We start from the raw sequence: 9,860 nt of genomic DNA, 5'->3' as shown, positions 1-9,860 counted from the left end.
TTAACTAGGACACTTTTGAATAAAAAGAACCTGAGTTGGTTCCCGATTTAAGTGTTTTCTTATCAAGTTGTTTTCTAGATTGTTGACCTCTTAGAACTTTTACCAGAAAAAAACTAGGACGGGGTTGGAGCTGCTTAGCACAATCAGCCACCTAACTTCTTAGAATTTATATCATACATTATGGATATAACTATGCCAATTTCGTTCACGTAAACGATTTGAAACACAAACAATTATAAACAACGAATCTCTAACAAAGATAAGTTCTCGTATAAAACGGTCGGGATACGGTAACATCTTTAGTATATGATCAAAATAACTGTGATCAAAACTTGGGAGTATGATTGGAAGTAAATTGTAGAAGTAATAATAATAATTATTACAAATTGACAATCCTATTGTTAACGGTTGAACATAATTTTTTATGTTTTAACTAGTAAGAATAACTGAATACTTGGACAGATGGAGACGTCATCCAAAGCAAAACAACTTTGAAATATATAAATAGGTTATTATCTAAATTTAGCCCCTTCTGCCACTAAAATAATTATTATTATTCTTTTCCGACCCTAGCAACACCTTGTGGCATTATGATTATTTTATTTTTATATACTCGTAGGTAAGTAGTCTTTACGTCACAATGTCTGTATAGTGTGTACTTTTTTGAGATATTAATGTGTTATTTGATAAATATTAAGTTTCCAGAAGAAAATATAAACATCTAAAATATCTCAATTTACATACTTATTGTTAATCATTATCTTTAAAATGTTTTACTTTGAATTATAAATTATAATATTTTACAGATATAGACAATGTACAATTATTGGGTTATAACTATTTGTAGTATTACATAATATACTTTTAAACCTAAGCACGGCAACTAAGGCCATATTACGTGTGTTTGTTTAGAAACACGTGAGCATGTGGGGCAAGGATTCGTCACTAAGATCCCAGGTGGTCACTCATCCGGGAGCTAGTGACGGCCAGGTGATGTCTGACCACGGCAAATCACCACGGCACACCAGGCCCCAAAATACACTTTTTGTGTACCCATCAATTTTTTTTAAATAGAAATTTTATTTTTGGTATTATTACATAAGTATCGACTATCGTATATATCGACTACTTGATATAAGCAATCTGGTCTGGTGACTAGATACAAATTGCTACATTACGTGTAGATAAATGAGATGAGAATTCGTCACTAAGAACCCGGGTAGTCGCCCATCCGGGAGCTAGTGACGCCGGACGATGCTCGACCTCAGAACAAGTGACTGCAGCCAACCACATTACCACACCAGGTTCCAAAATTACATTTTAAAAATAAAAAAACAAAGAATACTTGTACGTCTATTTTTCATCAAGTTCAAGTATGTTTTTGTTTATTTAGGTATTAAATAAAAAATTAAGATATTTACGTGACAACTATAATTTTTAAAAATAAATGTCTAAAATCTTAAATTTAACAATTCAATATTAGTTTATTCAAAAAATTATACTACTGAGACTAGTATAGTTTCCAATACTTGAAAACATTTGAATTTTTGAAAATAACTCTATTTCTTAAAAAATAATTTATCGCCAGATTTTATTTTTTCCCAGAATTAAAAATTTGGATTAATTTTATTAAACTAGTGGTAGAAGTTGCTTTTAATTACGTAACCTAATTCTTATAAATCTTAAACCAAATTCAAAAGTTGTTTTTCCTGTATCTGGACAAATTATTATTACGAATCTTTATGTGACATATAATTGTGTCTATACACTATGCCATGTATACCTACTCAAGAATATTATCATTTATTAAAGTTAAACAATGTGTTGAGTTAAATTTATTAGTTTTTAATATTTATCAATTTGCATTATATATCCTATCTATAAATTAAATTTTGATTTCAAAAAATGTGTTTTTATTGAAAAAAAAGATGTATGTTATGGCCCAAAATTCACTTTTAAAGGATATAATATAATATGGAGTAGCCATGCATATATATAATATCACACACGTGAGTTTAAACGGTACTTTAATGCTAAGTTATACATTTTAATCAAAACTTAGATATATAATCTCCGTCTCTACGTATTACTAAAGCAAGAATTTTTTTTTGTATTTAATATATTATTTTTTGTAAACTTTTTTGTATTATGTATAGGTAAATATTTGTCATTAATTATATAATACAATATTAAATATGAATGAAGAATGACATATTTTGTACTGGGTAATTAATTATTATTTTTTAGTTAATTTGTATATATAAACATATGATAAGTACATAAAAAATTGAATTAAGTAATTTTTAATGTAATAAAAGAATGTAACTTTATGTATTATAGATACCTATTCAACTGTATATATTTGATGAATTTTTAGTTTATAAAAATCCTTGCTTTTACTTCCAATCATATACTGTTTATACTTTCAAATTTAATATTTTAATTAAAGTTTAAGTCCAGTCTTGTAAAGTACTTAAATACAAGTGTTCAAATAACACTCGAATAACTTGAACAAATAACTCGAAGTTCTCAAATTAATATTTTGAGAATCAGAATTTATAATAAAATACTTTTTGACTTTGAATAATTATAATCAACCGGAAACTCAATTACTTTATTTTCTTAAGTTAAATTAATTAATTAATACTTTTCATAGTTAGTTTAGTTTTAGTATCTATACGTCTTTAAACATACATAGGGGGCGGCTGAAACACAAAATACTTGATATTGCCTAAATAACTAAAATATTTAGTTTATGTATGTTTTTTAATGTTTTTTTTTATTTTAAAGAATTTAAGTACTTATAAAATATTTTTTTCAAAAAAGATTATAGTAACTATACTATTTATTATTATTTTTTTTTTAAGACAAAATAACTAGAGAGTTAAATGAAATATTCATTTGCAGAAACACGCCACTGTATTTGAACACTTTAAAAAGTACCTTTTACAAGACTGTAATAATGTAAACAATCAACAATCAAGAGTTTTTTCAACTTGATAACTAACACTTAAAGAGGATGTCAGTGCATTTATTTTTTCTCTTTCTCTCACCCATACACAACATGGCAAATTTTACATTCGCAATAATGTAATCGTAATAATTTCTAAAATTAGAGTGAAATTACCTCTTTTATAATTTAAGGGTAGATTATAATCTAGAGCATCCCATTTGCTTTTTATTATATCATAAGAAAAGCTTATGAGTAATGAGTTGCTCTAGATCATAATCTTATCTTTCATTTCACTCTAATTTTAGAAATTATTAAGATTAATTATTATCATTATCGTGATAAAAAAAAATCACAATATTTAGAGAAATAAAAATACACTGACATCCTCTTGACAACCAACCTTCTCTTTTTATTCTATCCCATAAGTCTAAGGTTGTAAACCTATGACTATTCGTAGTTTCAGCCAAAGGGTCGATTGACCTTTGCAATTCAAGATCCTTTCCTACATATTCGGCATCGTTAACATAACTATCCTACCTAACTATTCCCCCTTCTCTCAACTACCCTAACCTAACCCCTTCTCCTCCCCTCCAAATACCATTCCACTCCCAAGCCCCTTTTTCTTACTCTCTCTCTATCTCACTATCTTTCCCTTTCCCACACTTTATCTCTCACCATAACCCTCTCTTACACCCCCTCACCCAATTTTTATGTCAAAGAGGTTCATGTTTATAATTTGCTCATTGAAATAATGAAATGTGATAAGACAATTATACCGAAATAGTTTATGTATAACAATATACCTACCTACTTATATAAAGTATTAAGTAGGTACCTAGGTATTATTTTAATTATTTTTTAAAATGTATTTATTTGATTATTGATTTATATGGTGTTTAAATATTAGAAGTATACATGCATATTTTTATTAAAATATATTTTTTTATGAACTATTAAATAAAAATGTTGATTTAAATAAATGTGATTACTGCTTTTTAAAATGAACATTAATTATATCAAATAGGTACATCAAATTTCCGTACCGACCATGCCAAGTGCCCGCTAGTATGTAAAATTTTAAGTCCTAGATGACTAGATATATTTTTAATTATTTTTTAAGCTATTCAAGAAGATTTTAAATTTCAAATTTCATAATTTTATTTCAGATAAATATTAATAAAAATATTTTTTCTATGAATAACCCTGCAGTAAATGTAGTATAGGTTTTTTCATAGTTAGTTTCAATACAGATTTCAATCTAAAAAATATTTCATCTAATTTTCAGCTGTTACTCTACAGTGGTTTTGCAGCACTTAACCATTTATTTTGGGTACTTTTTTTAAAAAGCTTATGTTATAGAAGGAAAATCCTAAAAATAATATTATTTATTTTAAATTAAAATATACATTTTCAATGACGATCATTAATTATTTTTCGGTGCGAGAAGTCACTATTTTAAAAGTGTACTCAGATAATATATACTTTTATTTTTTATTGACGGTTAATTTGTTTCTCATTCTTCAATATCCAACAGTGAGAATCTAAAAATGCCAAAAACACAAACCTAAAAATATAAGAAATTAGTTTAAATTTCTAAATTATTATTGAATAATTTGATTACCAATAGTTATTATTACTATAAATATTATTACTATTATAAACAAAAGTTGAAGCTGTGTGATTGTATGAAAGCATGCAAAAAGTAAGTTTCAAGTAACTACCTTTGTACCATAAATTCCAGTAAGTGTATAACTTGATGTATAGCGTTGGTTATTCTCAAATCAAATGCCTTTTAATTAAGAATAATAATAACTATCTAAGAATTTTCGAAATAATTCTTTAGTAGTTAGGACGATTAGGCAAGCCAGCGCAGTAGAGGCTATACACTGTTTTTCTAACATTATGTTGTATTGGAACTATGTATGTTCCTTCCAAATTCATATTAGTGTGGACAATATTACTGTACAAAGGCAAAGAAAACCAGGAAGACGTAGGAAGCTGGCGTCCAATTACTATATTTAGCGTAGTAAGGCGTATAATAGAGAAGAGCATATGGGTCGACTATTGAACTCGCGTAGAAGGTAAAAAAAATGTTATAAATGTGTAAATGTAGTTGTTTAGTGTTAGTGTTGTTTTGTAAAAAAAAATTACAAGAATACAAGAATTAAAGATATAAAGAATCATATAACAATTAAAACATGATAAATATAATCAATATTTATTTAACGAGTGAAGAATGTAAGACAGAGGTGCACGTTATTTCTTATTACTCTTTTTTGGTCACATGGTTTAAGAGAATTGTATGCCAATTATATGACATGTTATTATTTAAAGTCATTTGAATATTACTGAACTGGACGGCCGTTATTATATAATATTAGCGACTAGCGGCAAAACTTAGAGCTGAGGATGTTAATGTTTGTATACTAAAACTAGTATTTCGATTTGAATAATTTAAAGAAGGTTTAGATAATATTTGTTCTACCAAACCTCTGCAACTACTGGGTAACGCCGGATAAAACAGATAGTACACATAATAAATGTTATAAATTGTTTTACTTTTTTGCACTAACATAATGAATTTCCTATCGTTCGTGATCTATAGACTGTAGGGAATATAGGTACAACACTGCATTGTTCAATATTTATTATTGGTCATAATTACATTTTAGCTCACCGCAAGTATAGGTAGGTACTTTGTTCTCCGGCAGAAAGTGGTTGCGTGCAAAATTAAAAACTGGTCGTACTCCACCGCAACTATACAAACCCAAATAGGCGAAATAGCCTGCACATTGTACGGTTTTTTAAACGAGGATATGCATATGGTCGGATGTATTTTACCGTATAGATATAATTTATGTGTTCAATATTTATACACAGTCAAACACGAGATTAATAAAATATCTAAAACTAACTTTAGATTATTTATCTATATAAATAAATCTCAATCGCAGCATGAATGACAGATCATCACTGGAAAACGGTTCGTATTATCGATTAACGGTTTGGCTGTTTTTTGTTGAGTTCGTAAGTGTGAGAGCATGGTTTGCTTGGAAGAACATTTTTAGAAAATCCACCGGAATAATATGAAATTGATAAAATTGTAAACATGAAAATTGAAAGCATTCCCGAATGTTTGCACTATATTCTATAGTAGCTAGTATATAAATTATAAATATAATATATAATATGAACAGTGTGTCGCATCACCGGTCAACACACAGTCGTTATACATATAGTTATATGTATTCCACTTCCGTCACGCTGCTACTGCCAAGATACCTAATTAACAATTAACATATTATTATAATTCAGCCGTGGTCAAACATTAAGCATCTTGAAGAATTGGCCATTTGTGTTTACCTATCGTACGCCGCATGACAATAATTGTTGTTTTTGATTATTGATTAATGTTCATTACCATTACTGTTCCGCTGTCCGGAAGCTGTCCGCCTTCGACAGTGACATGACACTTTTTGATGCATTGTTTGTGCAATCGCTAAATACCATTTGAACGTCGGATCGGGTGCTATATCGTACGTCGTATATCGTTGATTATTTTGTGTGAGACTTGAAAATATCTGTCACGTGCGCCAGACAATAAAACATTTTGATTTTGACGTTTTTTTGATATGCGTTTGTGTGTTGCGTGTACCACCGCATCTCACGGCTTACTCACCATTCCGGAAATTCAACGCGAGCCAGTACGTTCATTGTTTTCCGCTTATCTTCGCTGGTTGTTCGTCGTGATGCGTTACCGACTTATCGTTCCGTTGCGGACCGCATACCGGTAATCGGCTGGTCTGCCGTTACCTTAATTCGTGCACTGCTATGTTATATCTATATTATAGTTCGTCTACGGTTACATACTCATTATAATATCCCTAATCCAGCGTTGTGTGCTGTTGTGACGTTACGTCGTTATTAGCGCAATCACTCCGTCATTGGTTGTATTGTTAAGTAACGATTTATTGTCGTGCGCTCACGTAGGTAGTAAAAAATACACTGATTAACCCCTAACCATCATGTTTGATTGAGTTTGCTGTTGATCGCCGGCTCGTTAGTAGTTTAGTACAACGATAATAATTATTGGCTAATTTGTGTTGTGAATTTGATATTTGTGTCCTTCGGGAATGTGGTGAGTGTGACGAGTGCGTGCTGCGATAGCGATTTCTATATTGTGATCGACATTTTTGATAGGTACACACTATAATGATATGGCCCTAAATCATAATAAAATTCCAGTACGTATTCGTCGTTTAGCAAAAAAATGATGACTTTCGCCGATTTTATAAAAAATTTGGTCGTACTTTTACTTGGATATTATTTTATTCCTTTGATAATATTAGTTCATGTGGCGCCAGTTGTTAAATAAAATGTTATACGATTAAGAATCCTTTGGTGAGCAATAAAATAATTATAAACATTTAATAGTGGCATAGGTACTATTATTAATATGTATGCATGTTTTTTATATTTGTGCTATCGTCGGTCATCGTGCAGACCACGACTACAACAACCTATTAACTATATTATTATTATATTATGTTTACGTTATCGGCGTACGTCGACCGACGATCCGTGCCGACCAACGGAGGCCGTTTTTTACTATTTTAAATACCACACACTAAATCGATAGTTTCTGCTTATAACGTTATAACGTATTGGTAAAGATAATATAATAATATAATTAAGACGCGAATCCGGGGTGCGGAAGTTCTCCGAAAGAGGATATTATAATATTGTTTTACACACACACACACACGCATATATATATATGCGTATCTGGTACCTATCCCTGGAGGTGTACCTATATACATTTATATTATATACGTATATAACAATTACATGCGTAAGTATTGTGTATAATGTTTATTACATAATATTATATACCTACACACTACAGTAGGACCTATAAATTATAATAAATAATAAAATACGCTGTATAGTATATAAATGAGCTACAATTAGTTGTAGCTCGTGTAGTTTGTGTTTGAATTGTAACGAATAATATGGTAATAATAATATGGTCATAAACTCATAAATAATAATAATATCCGTGGTACGTACGTCGTTTACCAAAAAAAAAAATTGTCACACAGTCAAACACGAGAATAATAGAATATCTAAAACCAACTTTAGATTATTTAAATATATAAATAAATCTCAATCGCAGCATGAATGACAGATCATCACTTAAAAACGATTTGTATTATCGGTTAACAGTTTGGCTGATTTTTGTTGAGTCCGTAAGTGTGAGAACTTGGATAAGTTGAAAGAATATTTTTAGAATATCCACCGGAATAATATAAAATTAATTAAAAATTGTAAACATAAAAGCATTCCCGAATGTTTGCACTAAATTCTTTAGTAGCAAGTATATAAATTATAAATATAATATATAATAATATAATATGAACAGTGTGTCGTGTCACCGCACAGTCGTTATAGTATTAATTGTTCCACTTCCATTGCGCTGCTACCTACCACTGAGATACCTTATCAACATACTATCATAATTCAGTTTCAGCCGTAGTCAAATATAATTTAAGCATCTTGAAGCATTGGCCATTGTTTGTGTTTACCCACCGTATGCCGTATGACATTATTTGTTGTTTTTGATTATTGATTAATGTTCATTACCATTACTGTTCCACTGTCCGGAAGCTGTCCGGCGTCCGCCTTCGAAAGTGACATGATACTTTTTAATGCATTGTTTGTCCAATTGCTAAATACCATTTGAAAGTCGGATCGGGTGCTATATCGTTTGTCGAATATCGTTGATTATTTTGTGTGAGACTTGAAGATACCTGTCACGTGCGCCAGACGATAAGACATTTTGATTTTTATGTCTTTTTGCTACCTATGCGTTTGTGTGTTGCGTGTGCCACCGCATCTCACGGCTTACTCACCATTCCGGAAATTCAACGCGAGTCATCATTACGATCATCGTTTTCCGCTTATCTTCGCAGGCTGTTCGTCGTGCGTTACCGTTCTGTCGCCGACCTCATACCGGTAATCGACTCGTCGGCCGTAACCTTTGTAAGTTTAATGTACTACCGTATTATTATTATACCTGTATTATAGTGCGTCTACGGTTACATACTCATTATATCCCTAATCCAGTGTCGTGTGCTGTCGTGACGTTACGTCGTTATTAGCGCAATCACGCCGTCATCGGTTGTATTGTTAAGTAACGATTTATTGTCGTTTGCCCACGTAGGTAGTAAAAACAGACACAGATCGCCCATCAACAATGTTTGATTGAGATTGCTGTTGACCGCCGGCTCGTTAGTACAACGATACTAATTATTGACTTATTTGTCTAGTGAATTTGACATTTGTGTCCAATGTGAATGTGACACGGTACGCAGCAACCTGTGTACGACTTTGTCAGCCGTACTGGACACCACGAGGTGACAACAACGCGACAACGTCAACCTCCATCCATGTCGAAAACTGAAAAGGCTAGGTGGGACGGGAAAACAAGTCGCATCGGCCACTCGACTACGTTATACACTCGGGACAATTATATAGTAACCACATTGTTTTTTTTTCTGTTTGTAAAACGAATCATATCGAGTGCACTTAAAAATTATGGGAAAGTAATAACTGTTCTGCTTTATGGTACCGGTGTCAAGTGTATAATTCTGGTATAATCGTAAGGTGCTGGAAATTATGATGTCATTGCAAAATTTGCAACAAAGTTTGCAATCTAATTGCAACTGGCCATCATCTATCCCGACCTAGTAAATCGACTGTGAGAACGAATGTGTATTGACAGATATTGTTGTAGGATGACGGTACGGACAAGAAACGAATAAAATAAAATAACGCGTCTTACTATTGTCGCCGAATTTCTAGAGATAATGCACGGGTCAGCAGAAACAGTCCGACTTGAGGTCGA

Source organism: Diuraphis noxia, unplaced genomic scaffold, assembly GCF_037042655.1.
Source record: "Diuraphis noxia isolate RWA-SAM2 unplaced genomic scaffold, SU_Dnox_SAM2 contig0004, whole genome shotgun sequence".
NCBI lineage: Eukaryota > Metazoa > Arthropoda > Insecta > Hemiptera > Aphididae > Diuraphis > Diuraphis noxia.
Note: the sequence above shows the minus strand (reverse complement) of the source record.